This window comes from Carcharhinus amblyrhynchos, chromosome 12 (genome assembly GCF_965287045.1).
Source record: "Carcharhinus amblyrhynchos chromosome 12, sCarAmb.v2.hapA, whole genome shotgun sequence".
NCBI classification, from domain to species: Eukaryota; Metazoa; Chordata; class Chondrichthyes; order Carcharhiniformes; family Carcharhinidae; genus Carcharhinus; species Carcharhinus amblyrhynchos.
In genome coordinates, this window is record NC_137335.1 from 45213367 (window position 1) to 45235210 (window position 21844).

Genomic DNA, 21844 nt, shown 5'->3' on the forward strand with positions numbered 1-21844 from the left:
ATTAGAGGTGGGTATAATAACTACAGAATCCCTACAGTGCAGAAAGAGGCCACTCAGCCCATTAAGCCTGCTGCAACAACAATCCCACTCAGGTCCTAAACCTGTAAACCTCTGCATTTACCCCACTAATCCCCCTGACACTAACAGACAATTTAGCATGGCCAATCAACCTAACCCACACTTCTTTGGACTGTGGGAGGAAATGAGCACCCGGAGAAAACCCCACAGATGTGGGGAGAACATGCAAACTCAACACGGACAGTCACCCAAGCCAGGAATTGATCCCAAGTCCCTGGCGCTGTAAAGCAGCAGTGCTAACCACTGTACCACTGTGCTGCCCCAAAATAAGCAAGTGCCCCACGTGAGACTTAAACTCACAACCTTCAGATTATGAGACTGATACGCTGCCCACTGTGCTAACAAGGCTCTATATGGTCAGTGTGATAATTGTGTGGGACTTTAATTCCTAAATAGACTGGGTGAATCAAATACTTCATTTTTTTAATGTTTTATGTAACTTCTTTGCTTTCGTACTTGATATCCCCAATTATTAAGCCAAGTATCTTGCATGGATTTTTGATAATCTTCCCGACTTGGCCTGCCACTCTTTTGTTTATACGCCCCACCTCCCCCCACCCAAGTCTAGCTGCTCCTGAAAGCCTTGAAAATTGTGCAATTTATCATCTCTTCTCAATCTTCCTACCAAAATGGATCACTTTACATTTATCGACATTAAGTTTCAACTGCCTATTTTCTCCCCATATCCTTATGATGTCTGCTGCTATTTGCTTCACTGTTTATACTATTTGTGTTTTGGGTCATTTGCAGTCTTTTAAATTGTGCCTGTTTGGTTAAGTTCTGGTCAGTAATGCATATCAAAGATGTTGTGGCATCAGCACTAACCTCTGGAGGCAAACTTCCCTGAAGCCTGAAAAACAGCTGTTAATCGGTATTCATTACTTTCTGTCCCTTTGTAAATTTTTCACAACACTATTATGTATTACTTTATTATGTGTCTTTTGAAACTCTGTACAGACAACATCAATCCCATTAACATTATCAACCTTCACATTATTTCACAAAAAACTCAATTTCAGCAATCAAGGTGTGCCTTTAACAAATCTGTGCTGGCTTGCATTTATTAAACTACTATTTCCAAAGTATTAATTAATTTTCATTTTTTAAATTTTAATGTTTAGTGCCAAACTGTGCCCTAGCATTGCCCAAGGGGAAATGTGCCCATGCCCACGGGGGCACCTTGGCACTGTCTACCATGCTTCAGGTGGGGCTTATAAGGGATTGGCCAGGTGGGGGTGGGGCTTAGGTGAAATCAGTGGGGCTGGAGTGTCCCGCTGCCACTCCACATGGGGATTGATGGGGGCAGCAGGGAGGCCAGCAATTGAGGCGGGCTGTGATGTGGTCGGGATTGGTGGGGAGGTGGGAGAGCAGGGTGTGAATCTGTTTTGTTGAGGTTGGAGATCAGGGTGGGCTGGGGGATGCCTGACCATGGAGGGGGGATCTGCTGGAGAGGGTGGATTAGCAATACAAATGGAGTGGGGGGGGGTGTTGCTGGAGATTGGGCCATCTGGGATGGGGAGGTGGGGTCGGGTTGGGTCTAGCCCAGGAATGATTCGGGGGGCTGCAATCAGGCCTCAGGAAGATTGAGAGGGGGACAGCACTGCCAGGGTCCCGGGCTGGCCAGTGATCAAGCTGGCCAGCAAATGAGAGACTGACGCTTTGGGGCCACTGCGCATGCGGAGAGGCCCTCTGGTCTCAGCTCCTGGACTGAAATAGGTTCTGCCCCCTGAAATCTAACGATATTTATATTGGTGGCCTTTGTATTGCACAGTGTGTGGGAGATTCTAGTGCAAACTCCCACTGAAAAAAACAGTGTGAATTACCCCAGCTTTCCCGTGTATTTTTTGGGAGAATTCTGCCCGTAATATCTGCATCCTTCAGTCTCTAGGACCACGTCTATATCAAAGAAAGATTGGAAGATTGTGGCTTGTGTTTTGATAATTTCCAGCCTTAATACCATTTGCAAGCTCAGATACATCCCAACAAGATCTTTTCCACTTTAAGCACAAACATTTAAAATACCTCCTCTATCAATTTTTATCCTCTCCAGTTTCTCTATTACTTCTTTTATTGTGATACTGGGAACATCCTCTTCTTTGGTGAAGACATCCAATGTGCTCAAAGTATTTGTACCCCAGCCACATACTCTGCCTCTACAAGAAGATCTTTTTCGACCTTGATTGACTTTAAGCTTTTTTTTGCCTATTCTCTTACGATCTACATGTTTACAAAAATACTTTTGGGTTCCCTTTTGTTAACTGCTAATCTATTCTCATGCATTCTCTTTGGCCTTCTGATTTCCTTTTTCACTTTTCCCTGTACTTTTTGTATTTAGTTTGTTCTTTAATTATCTTGGTTATTACAAAAAATTAAGGTTCTTGGGATTGAGGGTAGCATGGATTGCGAATTGTCTAGCAGGCAGAAAACACAGAAGAGTACCAATAAATAGGTAATTTTGGGTTTATTTGGCTGTAATTAATATGATATCACAAGGTTTAGTGCCCTGAGGCACAGATAATGACAATTTATATAACGATGAGGTGACACGAATCATAAACCATAGAATGGTTATGGCACAGAAGAGGGTCATTTGGTCCAGGCAGGTAAGTGGAGCTGAATCCACGAGAAGATCAGCCATGATCTTATTAAATGGCGGAGCAGGCTTGAGGGGCCAGATGACCTACTCCTGCTCCTAGTTCTTATTTTCTTAGGTTCTTATATCTGTCATGTATGTACCTGCTTCCTGCATGAGCCACTCTTTGATTTGATTTGATTTATTATTGTCACATGTATTAACATAGTGAAAAGTATTGTTTCTTGCACGCTAGACAAAGTATACCGTTCATAGAGAAGGAAACGAGAGAGTGCAGAATGTAATGTTATAGTTATAGCGAGGGTGTAGAGAAAAATCAACAAAATAGGGTAACCCCAGCCTTTCTCCAAGTAGGCCTGCAACGTTTGCTTTTCTTTTGAAGGCCTTAAAGTATCTATCTCCACCACACTTGCAGACAGTGCATTCTAGATCTCACTGTGTAGAAAGGTTTTCTTTCTTGGGAGCTGAATGTCCAGGGGTATCAAGTGTTTAGGAAGGATAGACGGGAGGAAAAAGCGGGTGGGGTAGCTCTGCTGATTAAGGATAATATCAGGGCGGTAGTAAGGGAAGATATAGGCTCCAAAGAGTAGAACGTGGAATCGTTGTGGGTGGAGATAAGGAACAGTAAGGGGAGGAAGACACTGGTGGGTGTGGTCTATAGGCCCCCAAATAATAACTTAGAGGTGGGGCGGGCTATAAACAAGCAAATAAATGATGCATGCAGAAATGGAGTGGTGATAATTATGGGGGATTTCAATCTGCATATTGATTGGATGACCCAAGTCGGACGCGGTGGGCTTGAGGAGAAGTTCTTGGAATGCTGTCGGGATAGTTTCCTTGAACAGTGTGTGACGGAACCAACGAGGGAGCGAGCTATCTTATTTCTGGTGTTGTGTAACGTGGCAGGAAGAATTAGGGATCTTGTTGTGAGGGATCCTCTTGGGACAAGCGATCATTGTATGGTTGAGTTTTTGATGCAGATGGAGGATGAGAAAGTAGGGTCCCGAACCTGTGTCCTCTGTTTGAACAGAGGGGAGTACGATAGGATGAGAGAGGAATTGGCAAATGTAGATTGAGGATGCAGATTGGTTGGTTAGGACTGCTGAGGAACAGTGGAGGATCTTTAAGGAGATCTTTTCCGGTGCTCAGCAGAAATATATTCCGATGGTAAAGAAGGAATGTAGGAGAAGGGATAACCAGCCGTGGTTATCAAAGAGAATAAAGGAGAGTGTTAAATTAAAAGCTGATGCGTTTAGAATGGCTAAAAGTAGTGGGTGAGTAGAAGATTGGGAGAGGTTTAAAAATCAACAAAGAATGACTAAGAAGTTGATAAAGAAAGGAAGGATAGACTATGAAGCTAAACTAGCACTAAATATAAAAAAGGACAATAAAAGTTTTTATAAATATATAAAGAAGAGGAGGCTGGCTAGAGTGAATGTTGGACCCTTAGAGGATGAGAGGGGGGATTTAGCCGTGGGAGAAGAGGAAATGGCTGAGGCTTTAAATAAGTTTTTTGCCTCGGTCTTCACGGAGGAGGACACAAATAGTTTGCTGGATCTTAAAGATAGAAGGATGGTAGGAGTTGAGGGCCTGAATGCGATTACTGTCACTAGGGAGGTAGTGCTTGATAGACTAATGGGACTGAAGGTGGACAAGTCCCCAGGACCGGATGGAATGCATCCCAGGGTTCTGAAAGAAATGGCAGAGGTGATAGTGGATGCCTTCGTAATTATTTATCAAAATTCGCTGGATTCCGGGGAAGTGCCAAAAGATTGGAAAACGGCTAATGTTACGCCGCTGTTTAAAAAAGGTAGCAGACAAAAGGCAGGGAATTATAGGCCGGTTAGTTTAACGTCTGTAGTTGGAAAAATGCTTGAATCTGTCATCAAAGAAGAAATAGCGAGGCACCTGGAAAAGAATGGTTTGATAGAGCAGACGCAGCACGGATTCATTAAGGGGAAGTCGTGTTTGACGAATTTATTGGATTTCCACGAGGGTGTGACTAGTGCGGTAGACAGAGGGGAACCGGTGGATGTGGTGTTTCTTGATTTTTAAAAGGCGTTTGATAAGGTGCCGCACAAAAGGTTGCTTCAGAAGGTTAGGGGGCATGGAGTTGGGGGTAAGGTGTTAGCGTAGATAGAGGATTGGTTGTCTAATAGGAGGCAGAGAGGTGGTATCAATGGATGCTGTTCTGATTGGTGGTTGGTAACTAGTGGAGTGCTGCAGGGATCGGTGCTGGGGCCTCAGCTATTTACCATTTATATAGATGATCTGGAGGAGGGGGCTGAGTGTAGGGTGACGAAATTTGCTGATGACACAAAGATGAGTGGAAAAGCAAATTGTGCGGCGGGTGTGGAAAGTCTGCAGAGGGATCTGGATAGGCTGAGCGAGTGGGCGAGGACCTGGCAGATGGAGTACAATGTTAGCAAGTGTGAGGAATAATAGTAGGAGGGATTACTATTTAAAGGGCGAAAAGCTGCAGCATGCTACGGTTCAGAGGGACCTGGGGGTCCTTGTGCATGAGTTGCAAAAACCCAGCCTGCAGGTACAGCAGGTGATCAAGAAGGCGAATGGGATGCTGGCCTTTGTAGCAAGGGGGATAGAATATAAAAGCAGGGAGGTCTTGCTGCAACTGTACAGGGCACTGGTGAGGCCACAGCTGGAGTACTGTGTGCAGTTTTGGTTGCCGTACTTGTGCAAGGATATCTTGGCCTTGGAGGGAGTGCAGAGGAGGTTCACTAGGCTGATACCGGAGATGAGGGGGTTGGCCTATGAAGAGAGACTAAATAGACTGGGTCTGTACTCGTTGGAGTTTAGAAGGATGAGGGGGAATCTTGTAGAGACGTATAAGATAATGAAAGGGATGGATAGGGTAGAGGTAGAGAGATTCTTCCAGCTTCGAAAGGATAGCAAGACTAGACGGCACAGCCTCAAGAATAGGGGGGGGTGGGGCGCAGTTTTACATAAGAACATAAGAAATAGGAGCAGGAGTAGGCCATCTAGCCCTTCGAGCCTGCCCCGCCATTCAATAAGATCATGGCTGATCTGTCGTGGCTCAGTTCCACTTTCCCGCCCTCTCCCCATAACCCTTAATCCCCTCTCTTATCAAGAACCCATCAACCCGCTTCTTAAAAATATTTAGCAAGGCAGCCTCCACCACTTCAACGGGCAGAGAATTCCAGAGATTCACCACCCTTTGAGTGAAGAAGTTCCTCCTCAACTCCGTTCTAAACCGCCTCCCCTTTACCTTGAGGCTGTGCCCCCTAGTCCTACTGTCTTTTTGAGCGGGAAGAGTCTCTCCACCTCTATCCTATCCATCCCATTCATCATCTTATACGTCTCAATGAGATCTCCCCTCATTCTTCTAAACTCTAACGAGTACAAGCCTAGTTTATTCAGCCTCTCCTCATAGCTCAATCCCCTCAACTCCGGTATCAGCCTAGTAAACCTCCTCTGCACTCCCTCCAGGGCCAAAATATCTTTGCGCAGGTGCGGCGCCCAAAACTGCACACAGTACTCCAGCTGCGGCCTCACCAATGCCCTATACAGCTGCAGCAAGACCTCCCTACTTTTATATTCAATCCCCCTCGCTATGAAGGCCAGCATCCCATTCGCCTTCCTGACCACCTGCTGCACCTGCAAGCTGGGTTTTTGCGACTCATGCACAAGGACCCCGAGGTCCCTCTGCACCGTCGCCTGCTGCAGTTTTTCGCCTCGTAAGTAATAGTCCTTCCTACCATTTTTCCTACCAAAGTGGACCACCTCACACTTGCCAACATTAAATTCCATTTGCCATTTCCTGGCCCATTCGCCCAGCCTATCTAGATCCTTCTGCAGACTCTCCACACCCTCCGCACAATTTGCCGTTCCCCCAATCTTGGTGTCATCAGCAAATTTCGACACCCTGCACTCGGTTCCCTCCTCCAGATCATCTATATAAATGGTAAATAGCTGAGGCCCCAGCACCGACCCCTGGGGCACCCCACTAGTCACCAACCGCCAATCCGAATAGCACCCATTGACCCCCACTCTCTGCCTCCTATTTGACAACCAATCCTCTATCCACGCTAACACAGGAACTTCTTCACTCAAAGGGTGGTGAATCTCTGTAATTCTCTGCCTGTTGAAGTGGTGGAGGCTACCTCGCTAAATATATTTAAGTCACGGGTAGATAGGTTTTTGACAGACAAGGGAATTAAGGGTTATGGGGAGAAAGCGGGAAAGTGGAACTGATCCACTTCAGATCAGCCATGATCTTATTGAATGGCAGGGCAGGCTCGAAGGGCTAGATGGCCTACTCCTGCTCCTATTTCTTATGTTCTTATGTTTTTCCTCATGTCACAATTACTTGTTTTGCCAATTACCTAAAATTAGTGGCCTCTGATTTTCAATCTTTCTATCAACAGATTTAGTGTCTTAAATGACAAGCTGATATTGTTAACTGCTAATCTATTCTTATACATTCTCTTTGTCCTTTTGATTTCCTTTTTCACTTTTCCCTGTACTTTTTGTATTTAGTTTATTCTTTAATTAACTTAGTAAGTCTTCATTCACTAACATACTGAAAAGTTTTGGGACATTTAAATGGATTCTCACTGTGTTAGATAATAAAGTGTGAGTGAGGTAAGTGGGTAGGGTGTCAGGATGGCTAGAGTGGCAGGTGGTAGGGTGAGTAGGATAGTAGGTGGCAGGCTGGGTCAGGTAGGGTCAATGGTTTCACACCAGAATTATAGGGAGTGGGATAGCTTGATCTTGGGATTGGACATAGCTTGGCACAACATTGAAGGCCGAAGGGCCTGTACTGTGCTGTAATGTTCTATTTTCTATGTAATGGGGCATTGGATGGTCAGGAAGGGAGTTGAATGGACAGTTAGGAAGTCAGATTGTTGATGTAGAGGTTAGATTCGTAGCGGAATTGGATGGGCGAAGGGAGTCAGATAGTTAAGAGGATAGTCGGATGTCCAATGGTGGGGGCAATTGGATGATCAGGGGGAGTTAGATCGTCAAGGAGGGAGTTGGTGTATAAGTTACAAAAAAGGGTTTTTAATACATTTAGATCTGATTGAATTTTGTTGCTTGCCATCAAATCGTGGAAACAAATTACCATTTAATCTGATTTAGTTTGACAGAGATCAGGCAAAGACTCAAACAGTGAATTAACAAATAATACCAAAGTTTATTGATTATAAGCAAAATTAAACAACAATACAGTGACAGAATAATCTTTCTATTCTATTAATTCTATTAATCAATCTGTTCAATGAGCTGAATTTATCAACTAACTGATAAAAGAATTAAAGTTAAAGCATACTAATGAACAACACCCTACAGACTTCAAGCTTTCAAATGGGTGGCCAATCTAAAAGAAGTAAACAACTTCAACCCTTCACACCAACAGTTATTCACATCTGTCCCTGACAAACAATGAATCTTCCTGGGATCCATTCGACTTGAATCCTCCTCTGCCCTTGGTCCAATACTATAGTCACAATTCCCATGCTACCAGAAATTCTTCTCTGTGTTCCTGAAGATCTTAATCACTTTCCTTTCACTTGATGTAGTTAAGATGGATCCCACAACCCTACTTGATGCCTAAAAATTGTTACTGCATCATCTTTGACCATATCACTAGAAATAGCTTATTTGTTAACAATGTTTTGAGGGTTAATTTCATTGGTTTTATCTAATTGCACATATTGCCTGACACTTCAGACAATGGCTTGTTTCAAGCTGTGTCCCTTATATTAATGGCTTACAGGCAGCCCTTTCATCAAAATAAGACAGGGTCAGTCAAGGCCAGTATGTTCTTATTACAAGAGACCCGATGAATAGTTCAGGTTCTTTTTTCCCCAGTGTCTGTGATAGCATGTTAATCCTTACATAAGGGTGTTAAGGAAAAATTTGGAAAAATCAAAATTATTTGATTACTTATCCTTCAATCACAGGGTAATTGAGACACTTCCTTTGAATACAATAATTTGTTCCTAGTCAGTACCTACTTTCTCATACTGTATTAAATTAGCTCCTAATGGTTATCAATCATCGACATGGCTTATTTTCCTGTTCGTATGTTAGTACAAAATGGCCAAGTTAAGTAAGCACAGTAAATTCTTCAAAAATAAATATCAAATCTAGGTCAGCTTACATCTCCCTAGAAAGAGGATGGGATATATTGCTGATATATTGATCTACCACCACTTAATTACTCCTCTTAAATGTAGAAAATGACTTTTCTAACTTAAACCAATGTTTCCATGTGAAGTCTTAAGTCCTTAATCATTCTATTCATATGAACTAAAGTTAGAAACAGAGCATTCAAAACAAACATTTGAATGACAAACAGTGTGTTTAACACTGTTCTAGCCCATGGTAGTATTTCAAAATTAAGTCCATTGTTCCACCAGCATCTTTCAATCCAAATCTTGGATAGTATAGAATTGTTTGTTGAAAAAATTAATCCTTTCAATTCAGCCCCAAAATCTATTAACATTTCCATGTAGGAGTTTCTTCATATTACCTCTGGCTATAAGGTTAACATGTTGGTGATCATATGTATTGTGTGAAAAGTGTGTGTCAATTTGAGTTGGTGAATTAGGGATAAATGAAAAGTACCTGAATGGATGGGCAGGTCAAATTACAAGTTATTATTCTTTATAATTAGTGGTCATGCAAATTCTCTTTTCCCTCTGCAGGCTAAATACCTGGGAATTCTCTTCCTCCATGAGTAATAGTCTGTCATAGTACAATTAGATCATTATTGTTCCCACGTAAATCCACATGTTAGTTTCCTGCAACAGTTATGTCACAAGAACAGACCCAAGGTATGATCTTTGGAGGTGCAGTCTTGAATGTTCAGGGACCACACACATTGTTCCATCTATCAGAGCTATATGTAATTTTGGTTCAAGTGGTTCCAAAGTATATGACCTTTGTTTTCTATTCCAATATTCTTAATCCTAAACAGGGGCTGACTGTTTAATTTTCTGTCCGTGTGGGGTAATACAATATTCAAATCATTTTATCCTGTTATGTCTCAGATGATGCACATGTTTTATGGGATGTACATGTGATAGACTGTTAGTGGTGCAGATGTTATTAATTTGATAAGGCATCATGACTTGAAGATGTATGTACTTTATCCAGGAGGGTAAGTTTGCTTCTTTAATTCTCTGCAAGCTCTTTTCAAACTGTTCTAAAATCCAAGAACCATGAGCATTAGCCTCTATTGTCTCACTATTGTCTGCTTTTCTACTTTCCTGAGACTTCTCTCATCTGATAGGTGTGTTTTTTCAAGAGATTCTGCTATGTCTTACAAATATATGGCCATGACCTAATTTTCCTCAAATCCTCCTTGCTCTATATTTCTTATTTTTGGTCAGAATCCTTTTTAGTCTACTCCTTACAGATTTCAGAGTGTCCCATTCCAATTAATCCCAAGGTTTCTACAACTGATAGACTTTATTGAATGTGATAATTATGTTTCAAATTTCTCTGTCCATGATAATGAAGCTGAGGATTTGAATTGTTTTCTGACGTTATGTACAAGTCAATAACCTGGAGAAGAATTTTTCATTCTGGGACTAAGTTCAATGCTGACAATGGGAATGGGGAGAGGTTCATGCCACGGAGGCCAGTGGGGATTTGCACTGTTTCATGCAACACAGGCCTAATTAATTATGCAGTAGGGCATTTCCCAGCATTTTGCACGGCAGGGCAGGCTGGGTTCACCTAGTTCTAGATTTTCCCAGAAAAGGAAACACTTTGCACATTCATTCTATCCTGTATGTTTCAATCAAGTCATTATGCACCCTTCTAAACTCCAACAGGTACAAGCCTAACTTGTCCAACCTTTCCTCATCAGACAACCCATCCATTCCAGGCACTTATCTGGTAAACCTTCTCTAAACTGTCTCCAAACACATCTACGTTGGATCTTAAGCAAGGTGACCAATGCTGTACACAGTTCTACAGATGTGGTCTTACCAATTCCCTACATAACTTTTGTGTTCAATTTCCCTTGTAATAAACAACAATATTCTGTTAGCTTTCCAAATTACTTGTTGTACCTGCACACTAACCTTTTGTGATTCATGCACTGAGGCACCCAGATTCCTGTGCACCTCAGAGCTCTGCAATCTTTCACTATTTAGATAATATGCTTCTTTTTTATTCACATTTTCCAATATTGGTCTCAATTTGCCAGGTCATTGTCCATTCATCTAACCTATCTATATCTTTTTTTTTAACCTCCTTATCTCTTCTTTATGACTTACTTTGTACCTATCTTTGGATCATCAGAAAATCTAACAACCATATTGGTCCCTTCAAGCCGTGCCATTTATATAAAATGCAAAAAGTGATTCCTGTGAACAGCCATTCCTTCTGATTCCTAATTTCTAGATGTGACTTGTCTCAACGATAGCGAAGACTGATGCAGTATATCTGTTCAATTCATCTGTCATCTTCATATTTTCCATTATTAATTCTGAAGGCTCACTTACTATAGGACCAATGCTCACTTTGTTAGCTCTTTTTAAAAAATATTGACAGAAACTCTTATTACCTGCCTTAATATTTTAAGCTAGCTTTCTCTCTCTTTTGTTTTCACCCTTTTGGTCATTCTTTGCTATTTTTAGACACTGTCCAAACTTTCGATCTGCCACCCATTTTTGTGTAATTACATGTTTTTTCTTTAAGTTTGAAACTGGGTGTAATTTTCTCCCCCCAAAAATTGCTGCCCCCCCAATCATCAGCCCTGATCCTCTCCAAACACACCCTCCCGCCTCCCCTGATGGTGGGCCTCCGATTTTTAGCTCCACATCAAGCCTCCACCCCATGCAGAGTTCCCCCATTCCCTCCCCTCCTTCCTCTCTAAACCCCAGCCTGGCTCCGCCCCTGCCTGATTCTATCCACTTAATACTGCCAGTCTGGCAGTGCCAGAGTACCAAACCATCAGTGTCAGGCTGGCACTGCCCAAGGGGCAACCCCCTGCCCCTGACCTCCCAGGAGCCTTAATGGCCTCTGGTTCCACTAGTGAGGCCAACATGCCTTGTCTTTGTTGCTGTGGGCTGCTGTGGACCTATACCAGTGGGGTCAGAAACTTTAGTGAACCTGGATGATGCTGTCCTGGGCTAATTAAATATTTGAAAATATTAAGTCTATATTTTAATCTGCCTTACTCTGTTTTCCAGTGCAAGGTTGATTACATCCAAATAATGGACTGGGATGATCATGACCAGCTGGATACCTATTGTGATTCCTGATTTTGACCTCCTACTTTTACTTATTTAAGTTTAAACTACTAGCCTTTGACCCATTCTCTTCTCCTTCAAACCAAATATAGACTTAAACTTAATGTGAGTACCGCTATCTCGGGGTACCTTCGCTGTAAGATTATTAATTAAACCTGTCTTGTTACACAGTACCAGGTCTGGGATAGCCTGTGCTCTGGTTGGCTCCATATCTTGCTGTTCAGAAAAAAAAATCCCAAGAACATTTTATGGACTTTTCATCTCATCTATCTTTGCTTACCTGATTTTTTCAGTCCCTTTGTAGATTAAATTCCCCATGATTATTCCTGTACCTTTCTGAAAAACTCCCATTGTTTCTTCCTTTATACTCATCCTACCATATGGTACTGTTAAAGAAAGCTGTACACCATTCCTAGAAGTGACTTACTGCCATTATCATCTTTCTTCTCTATTCAAAACTACTGCAATATTACGGTTTCCAGAACTCATCCCTTTCTATTGTGCTGCCATCATTAATCAACAGAACCACCCCTCTACCTCCTAGTTTTCTGTCCTTCCTATGTATCATGTGCCCTTCAATATTTAGGTCTCAATTTATATCATCCTGTAGCCAGTGGGGTCTCTGTAATTGTTGTCAGATCATTCTTATTTATTTCTATTTCAACTGTCAGTTCATCTGTTTCATTTGGAAAATGCAGTCAGATATAGAACCGTTAGTTTTATCCGTTTATTATTTTTGTAACCGCTACCCTTCCCTGCTGATTTCCTCTTAGATCTGTGCTCTCTATCCCTTCTTGTCATGGTTTGTTTATCATTTCCCTATTGGTACCTTTCTCATTGCCTTGTCTCTCCATTTTGATTTCCCACATCTTCCTAAGTCTGATCCATTTCCACCATTACCTAATTTAAAATTTTCTCTTCTTTGCTAGTTATGCTGCTTGCCAAACACAGGTCTCAGTAAGGCTGAGGTGTAGACTATCCCAATGGGACAGCTCCATTTTTCCTGGAGCTAGAGCCAGTGCCCCATGAACTGGAGCCCATTTCAACCCCACTAGTCTTTGAACTATGCATTAATTTCTCTAATCTCGTTTTCCATGTGCCAATTTGCGCATGGCTCACATAATAATCCAGAGACGGTTACCTGTGAAATTGCAGCACCTGTGAAATGTGCCTAACTCCTCATACTGACTATGCAGAACCCCTTTCCTTGTCCTGCCTATGTCACTGGTATCTACAATGATTGGATCATCCCTCTCCTGCTCCACATTCCTCTCCAGCCCTGAGCAGATGTCCAAAGATGTATGGGTTAGGTGCATTGGCCATGCTAAATTGCCCCTTAGTGTCTCAGGAGTTAGCAAGGTAAATATGTGGGGTCGGGGTAGGGTCTGGGTGCGATTGTGGTCGGTGCAGACTCAATGAGCCGAATGGCCTCCTCCTGCACTGTACGTATGTACGAATTCTAAACCCTGACACCAGCCAGACAACACAGCATTCTGGACTCCCTCTCTTTGGTGCAGAAAAGAAAGTCAATCATCCTCACTATACTGCCTTCTTGTTTCACTATATTCCTTTTTCAATGGCTTCCATACCATGCTGCAATAACAAGTCAGTTCATCCACCCATGCAGCTTCCACTCTCATCCAAACAAGATGAAAAAATCATTGTCAAGCAGTTACAAAGGCTGAGGTTCCTTAACTCCTGCTCCTTGGGTCCCCTTACCTGCCTCACCTGTAGTTACTCCCTTCTGTATCTGGCCACTGACCAAATCAGAAGACACTATCCTCAGGGTTGTGGCCACCTTCGAGTGCAAAGTTTCCACAGAATTTTCCCCCTTCATGATGCATTGCATTGTTGGCAGTTCAGTCTTCAGCTCATTGACTCTGAGCCAAAGTTCCTCAAACCACAAACATTTGCTGCATAAGTTAAAAGCAAAATACTGCAGATGATGGAATCCAAAACAAAACAGAAAATGCTGGAAAGTCTCAGCAGGTCTAACAGCATCTGAGGAGACAGAATAGAGCTGATGTTTTGAGTAAGGGTTATCCAGACTCGAAACATTAGGGCAAAATTGACCTAATGTTTCGAGTCTGGATAACCCTTACTCAAAACATCAGCTCTATTCTGTCTCCTCAGATGCTGCCAACCTGCTGAGATTTTCCAGCATTTTCTGTTTTTGTTTGTTACATACATGTTTGCCATGGATCACAGTGGCATCTCGGAGCTTTCAAATGCTGCAGCCTGGACACATCACCTTTCCTACTATTCTCACTGTGTTTTCATTAACTATTGAATTATTTTATTCAAGCAGTTACTTTCCTTTTTTATATACTTTATCACCCTTATCACCAGTCCATTTATTATTTTAAACCATTGGAATGAATTGAACCACTTACCAGATTCTCACCAGCAACTCACCAAACAGCTAGCTTCTTCCCCTGGAGTAGGATAAGAATCAATTCATGCTTGTTAAATTAGTTAGAAAAAAGTAAAGGAAAACCTCCTTTCCTTCTTTGCCTAACTGTCTCACTTCCCCAACTCCTTGCACACTTGCATAGAATCACATTCCAGCGCCATTCCAGCTGATGATGCAAACATAGGTAGGAAAGTACATTGTGAAGAGGATATAAGGAGGCCCTGAAGGGATAAAGATAGGTTAACTGAGTTAGCAGAAATTTGGAAAATAGAATATGATGTGGAAAATATGAACATATTCATTTTGGCAGGAAAAATAAAAGTACAGCATATTATTTCAGTGGTGAGAGATTGCAAATTGAAGTGCAGAGGGATATGGATGCCTCAGTACAAGAACCACAAAAAACAAATACAGCAAGTGAATTGGAAGGCAAATGGAATGTTGCCACCTATTTCAAGGATCCATCTGATGTAATCCCATTAGTTATTAATTTCAAGGGGGGGTGATTCCTTTTACTGTTTCTGACTCACACAAGTAAGCAAAAAGTGCAGCAAGCAACCTGTTCTTTCTCACTTTTTTACCTCACAAATATCTCAGAACGAAGGAGAGAACACACAGCTATAAGGTCTAGGGGAGCCAGAGGAGCTGCACAATTCCATCCAGAGGGGTACTCAATTGCTTCATATGTTAGTGACATTGTATATCTTGTCTAGAGGAATGGTAGACCAATTTAGATAGTTATTTCAAACAGGTTTATTTACACTATTATATACAAGGTGAGCTACTGGGTAGTCTTGTCTTCCCAGAGAGCTGCTATCATGGCGTATGTCAATCATTGCCATAACTGTTCTATTAACCCATTGATCTATCAATCTCTTATTTTCTAACTCTTGCAATTCTTCCCAGCATTCTATTTCTGGGTATGATGAGAGATTCAGGATGAGCTCTTCCCTCAATCGTAGAAACCACTGCATTTTCCCTTTTTAGTCGTCCCCCCCCCCCCCCCCCCCCCCCCCGCCGCTTGTACATTTAGAGCTGATGAGTTGAGTGGTCTGCCACTATCCTTTGCTCATTAGTATATTTTCTTAAAGCTTTTCTTGCATTTTGTAACTCTCATTCCAACAAAACAAGTTTGTGTTTATGTCCATCAATATTGGGAAAAAAACAAGTTCAGCCTGTTCTTTCAACAGTTGTTTCAATTCAAGAATTTTTTAATCCGCACATTCAGTTTGAACATAGAACATTACAGTGCAGTGCAGGCCCTTCAGCCCTTGATGTTGCGCCGACCAGTGGAACAAATCCAATGACCCTCTAATCTAAACTATTCCAATGTTATCCATATGCCTGTCCACTGACCATTTGAATGCCCTTAAAGTTGGCGAGTCCACAACTGCTGCAGGCGAGGCATTCCACGCCCTTACTACCCTCTGAGTAAAGAACCTACCTCTGACATCCGTCTTATAATTATCACCCCTCAATTTAAAGCTATGTCCCCTCGTGTTAGCCATCACCATCCGACGAAAAAGGCTCTCACTGTCCACCCTATCTAGTTCTCTGATCATCTTGTATGCCTCAATTAGGTCACCTCTTAACCTTCTCTCTAACGAAAACAACCTCAAGTCCCTCAGCCTTTCCTCATAAGACCTTCCCACCATACCAGGCAACATCCTGGTAAACCTCCTCTGCACCCTTTCCAGTGCTTCCACATCTTTCTTATAATGCAGCGACCAGAACAGTACGCAATACTCCAAGTGCAGCCGCACCAGAGTTTTGTACAGTTGCAACATGATCTCATGGCTCCAAAATTCAATCCCTCTACCAATAAAAGCTAAAGTTTGGATTCTCAATTCTTTATCCGGGTGACTACAGCATCCAATGTGCACAAACATACCCACTATAGACTTGAAGATTCTGATCTATTGCTGGCTTTCACACTCCACTCTCAATTTTATCACTCACACTGGCAAGAGCATCCCAAAAGCTGTTATGTCTGCCTTTTAAGCATTCAACATTGAATGTGAAAAGCTCCTTACTGGGCCAGTGCAGTTGCCCCATGACTGTCCTGGGTCTATATATTTTTAATATCTCATAAATCGGTCATCTTCAGGGCACAACAGATTTCTGCTTGAGATACTGCTGTCATCCCAGCCATGGCACACAGCTTATATTGATTAATGGGGAATATAATTTTTACATAAAGACACAGGCTATCAAGATAGAATTTATAGTTTCTATACCTGTAGAATACGTTAAAAATTAAGAATAAAAAATTAATGACTGGGATTCTCCTGGCCCGTTGTGCTACTTGAGACATGCGTTTAGTGACGTTCACTGCTTTTTCTTTAGCGTAATCAGCTCAATGCCAAAAATCTCCATTTCCATATGATTAGTGGGCAGAGATGGTTGTTTCCGGGTCTGCTAGCATCCCCCCTGCTGGGAGTGGTTCCCTCCAGCGGGGTTTACAATTGCTCCCACTAATGGGGAACAGGCATCCTCAACCCGCTAGTGGGGACAAAGGCCATTGAGGCCCCTCACGATGTCAGAGGCAAAACAGGGAATGCCCATTGGACATTGCCAACCTGGCATGCCAGTGTGGCACTGCCCAAGGTACAAACTGGCATTACCAACAGGGAACTGGGCATTGTCAAGTGAACAGGGCCAGAGAGAACAGGGCATACTGGGGGGGTAGAGCCGATTGGGGGAGGCGATGAATGCGGGGGTTATCTTTTACCACTCTGTATTTGGAGCTTTGGAACAGGGAGGGAGGAGGACAATCTGGCCTGGCCATGCGTGTGCAAGGGGGTTGGGATGGTCCTGGGCATGGGAAGGTCGGGGTGAGGGTGGGTTGGGATTGACTGCGGGGATTTTCGGGGCTAGCTATGGGGGGGATGGGATTGGGGCTGCCTGGCAGGGGGCTGGCATGGGGAGGCACTGATAGGCCAGTGATTGGTGGAGAGGGTGATCTGGAAGGCTGGCAATCGTGGGGTTGCAGGGCTGGCCAGCAATCGGAGACCAGTGTTCAAGAGGTTGGCATTAAAGGGGGGGTCAACTGCGCATGCACTGATCTCTGCACTGACAAATTAGCACATTCACAGTGGCTCACTTAGCACTATGTTATCGGCCTCATGCACTGGAATAGGCCGCCTCCTACTTACCAGAGTAAATCACACTGAGGCGCTCTGCATTGCACAGATTGTCAGAAATTCACTCTGGTAAGTACACCAAAAAATCAGGCAGGAAATACTTCTGTTTTCCCACCCAGTGGGCACTTAGTTTATTGTTGGGAGAATCCAGGCCAATAATCTTCATTAGAACATGTCCTGATAATAATAACTACCTACATTTGTAACTTTAACACACAAAAAAAATCACAAAGCACCTGACCTGCAAAATATTCTTCTCGATCAACTTGTGGATTTTATTTGTGTCTGTCCTGTAATTGATGCCAGTGCCTTTAGGATGTTCCCCTGACTCCCAGATTTTTCTGTGACTCTTTAATTTGATATAGATTATAACTTCATGTACTTAACTTTTGCTCCCAGGAGGATGCTCATCCATAGTGCCTCCCATTAATTGTTCTCATACAGCATTGAGCTAGAATGGCCCCCAGGATTTTGACAATTAATTAGGCAAGAGTGAGTTATATTTTGTAAACTTCGTCATCTTAAAACATTATGACTTCTGCAGATATCCTTGATGCACAAATGATATCCAAGGGCAATTAATATGGAGTGTATCAAAAGTGCACTTTGCAGAGACCAATAGTTGACTTTTTGACCCTCCCCTAGGATCTCATTTGAATTCTACAGACAAGTCTGAAATGCACATCAGATTACTTGGGGATGCAGTGGTAGTTGCATTCATGAAGCAATGTATGAACACATCCTGAAACTTAAAGTCATTCTTTAATTTAAAGGGGCATGCACAAGTGGATGTATCATGACTGAAACAGCAGCTTTTTGAAGTGTCATGATACGTGGAACATCAAACATGGGAAGTGACAGCTGCAGATGAATATTTGCTGAAATTATTTATAGCCACCAAGAGTTGTGTTTTTTTAAATTTTTTTGTGATCTTACTCAAGTCAAACAGTACAAGCACTCTCAATACCTTCACACTTCCATTGCCTGGTTAAAATGACAGCAGGACCCCAAGCAGCAGTCTGGGTATCACTGCATTTTCCTCCAAAGGAGCTGATAAAAGAGTGACACTGTTGTGTTGAGTAGTTGGTGAAGAAACAGGGAAATCTCAACTAGTTATGAAGAATATCAGTGCAGTAACGGGAGAAGGCTTAAATATGAGGCTTATCTTTTTATTCAGAGTAGTACAGGGAGGGGAGTTTCCAGGAGATAAATAGCTGTCAGGAGAAAAGACAGACAGGATGTCAGAGTGACCGAGACCAGGTGTAGTGCTGGCTGCTGGACAGATCACAGGCTCATTGTCTCCAAAATGAGGCTCTACATCAGACCCAAGAGGTGACCACAAGGAAGCAAGGTTATGAAAAGAATCAATGCGGCCAAGCTAAAGAACCCCAGCATAGCTTCAGCACTGGCTGGAAACTCAGAAATCAAGTTTGCTGACCTACACCTCACAAGCAGCGCTGAGGATGACTGGGAACACTTCAGGGATGCTGTCCATTCATCTGCACTGAAGATGCTTGGGCCCTCTACCCGCAAGCAGCATGACTGGTTCGATGAAAACGATGAGGAGATACAGGCTCTACTTGTTGAAAAGCACCATCTTCATCGGGCCTGTCAGGATGACCCACCATCAGCTGCCAACAAAAATGCTTTTACCAACGCTCGCAGGACAGTCCAGAATAAACTGCGTAAAATGCAGGATGCTTGGCTGAGCGCCAAGGCAGATGAAATACGGGGATACGTTGACAGAAATGACTTGAAACGGTTCTACGAAATCCTCAACGCTCTCTAGGAACCTCAATCTCTTGGGAGTTCCCCCCTCCTGAGTACAGATGGTACCACTCTCATAACAGAGAGGGCTCAAATCCTACAGAGATAGGCTGAACACTTTGAAGCCATCCTCAACCGACCATCATCTATTAACAATGATACAATAGACAGGATTCCCCAGGTCGATATCAGCAGCGCCACGGGTGGCCCACCGGTAGTAGACAAAGTCACGAAAGCTGTCAGCCCGCTATCCAGTGGCAAAGCCCCAAGGGCAGATGCCATACCCGCAGAAATCTACAAAGCTGCAAAGCTGGTCCTGTAGTTATTGAGAAGCTCACCAAGTTGTTCCAGTCCTTTTTGGAAGCAAGGATCCATTCCTCAGGAATTTAAAGATACTTCCATCGTACACCTCTGCAAGAGGAAGGGCAATTGGCAATTATGCAACCACCGAGAAATCTCGCTGCTCTCCATCATAGGAAAAACCCTCGCAAGAGTCCTGCTAAATCATCTGGTCACTCATCTGGAGTTGGGCCTGCTTCCAGAGTCACAATGTGGCTTCCGCAAAGGTCGCGGGACTATTGATATGATTTTTGCTGCATGCCAACTTCAGGAGAAGTGTCAGGAGCAGAATCACGAGCTCTACACAACCTTTGTTGACCTCATGAAAGCCTTTGACACTGTAAACTGACAAGGCCTGTGGAAGATCATGTCAAAGTTCTGCTGCCCCCTCAAATTCATTCAGATGGTACGCCAGTTCCATGATGGCATGATGGCCAGAGTACTGGGTGGTGGAAAATCCTCTGAGGATTCCCAGTCACCAATTGCGTCAAACAGGGCTGTGTGCTCTCATCCACACTTTGCAGCATGTTGTTTACTGCCATGCTGAATGATGCCTTCCAGAACAGTGTTGATGGAATCAGCCTCAAGTACAGAGTGGGTGGGAAGCTCTTCAACCTGAGGAGACTTCAAGCTATTACCAAAATGAAGGAGACTGTTCCGAGAGATTTCTTCTTTGCAATGACTCCGCCCTGTATGCTGGCTCAGAGATGCAAGTCAGCATCGACAAATTTTCCACGATTGTGACAACTTTGGACTCACCATCAACATTAAAAAGACCGAAGTCATGCACCAGCCTGCTTCTCATGCGCCGTACACAGAACCCATAATCACAATAAAAGGGCAGAAACTACAGGCAGTGGACCAGTTCACATATCTTGGCAGCACCCTCTCCCAAGCAGTGAGTATTGATTCAAAGGTTAACTGCAGAATAGCAAAGGCAAGTTCTGCTTTTGGTAGACTGCACTCCACTGTATGGGAACGTTGTGCAATCAGCCTGGCAACAAAACTCAATGTCTACGGCGCCACAGTACTCACTACCCTTCTGTATGCCTATGAAACATGGACTGTGTATCGAAGGCATACAAGCCAGCTCAATCATTTCCACATGACTTTTCTTCGCAGAATATTACACATCAGATGGCAAGACAAAGTACTAGACACTGAAATTCTAACTAGAGCAAGTCTACCATCTCACCACACACTGTTGATGAGAGTGCAGACCCGGTGGGCAGGTCATGTCATCCATATGCCAGACAAGTGCATACCCAAGCCGCTCCTTTTTGGGGAACTCTCTGCTGGAAGACGCTCGCATGGAGGGCAGAAGAAACATTACAAAGACACACTCAAGGCCTCCCTGAAGCTGCTTGACATAGACACGACCACCTGGGAAATGCTGGCACAAAACTGCCCTACCTGGCACTTCCTCATCCACAAGGGCTATCAAGCTTACATAGCAAAGTGCATTGCTGAAACACAACTTAAGTGTGAGCTGCGCAAGTCCAGAGCCACCAGCACAACAACTACAGTGCCTACAAAAGTCTGTCCAATACGTGCCAGGACATTCCATGCCCGAATTGGCCTGATCAGTCATTTTTGGACACATCGCATCCAGCCTCAAAATGACTAATGGTGTTGTGGTCCTCATTGACGACAATGGACGAACAACAACAAAGTTGTCAATGACACATCAGTGGGCCAGACAAATTATTTCTACAGTCAACAAGAGGATTTTTTTTGTTGTTTGCCACCATCTAAGTTCAAATACAACATTTTGCAAAGGGAAGAGGGGGAATGTTGAACTTTCTGAATGTAACTGCCATTACAAAGTGTAAAACACAAATGGCATAGGCAGAAAGTAATAAAGCAGCAAAAACAAATTTAAAATGGAGAAAATGAAGACTCATCTTGTCAATACTGGGCTGTTCTTTAAGAATGATAACATATAAACAGCAACCAGTTGTTCCAGGATTTAATGAGATAGTCTGGCCTTGATCTGCAACAGGTACTTTCAGAAGAAATCTGGATGCAAAACCCCATGAAATTCACTTGTTTGAAATTTACATTTCTGCATGCTCTCAGATACTACCATCCAAAAAGTCAAAGAGGAGGTTTGTGTACAGTGCTATACAGGAGAAGATATTGAGTATCTCTCCATGTTTTCTCTTCTTCAGACAACTGAACTTTCTGTGTCTTGTCACCTCTTCCGATGCCTTGCTGAACAATCAGTCTCTTGAGGCCCCAGTCATCAATGCTTGTCTCC

The 21844-nt window shown here is 43.1% G+C and overlaps 1 protein-coding gene across 1 annotated transcript in view; it reads left to right on the plus strand.

Annotated features, from left to right (window-relative positions):
* nrxn1a (neurexin 1a) overlaps nucleotides 1-21844 on the plus strand; it is a 1747513-nt gene that overhangs the window by 390212 nt on the left and 1335457 nt on the right. The gene's annotated exons all lie outside the window — the stretch shown is intronic.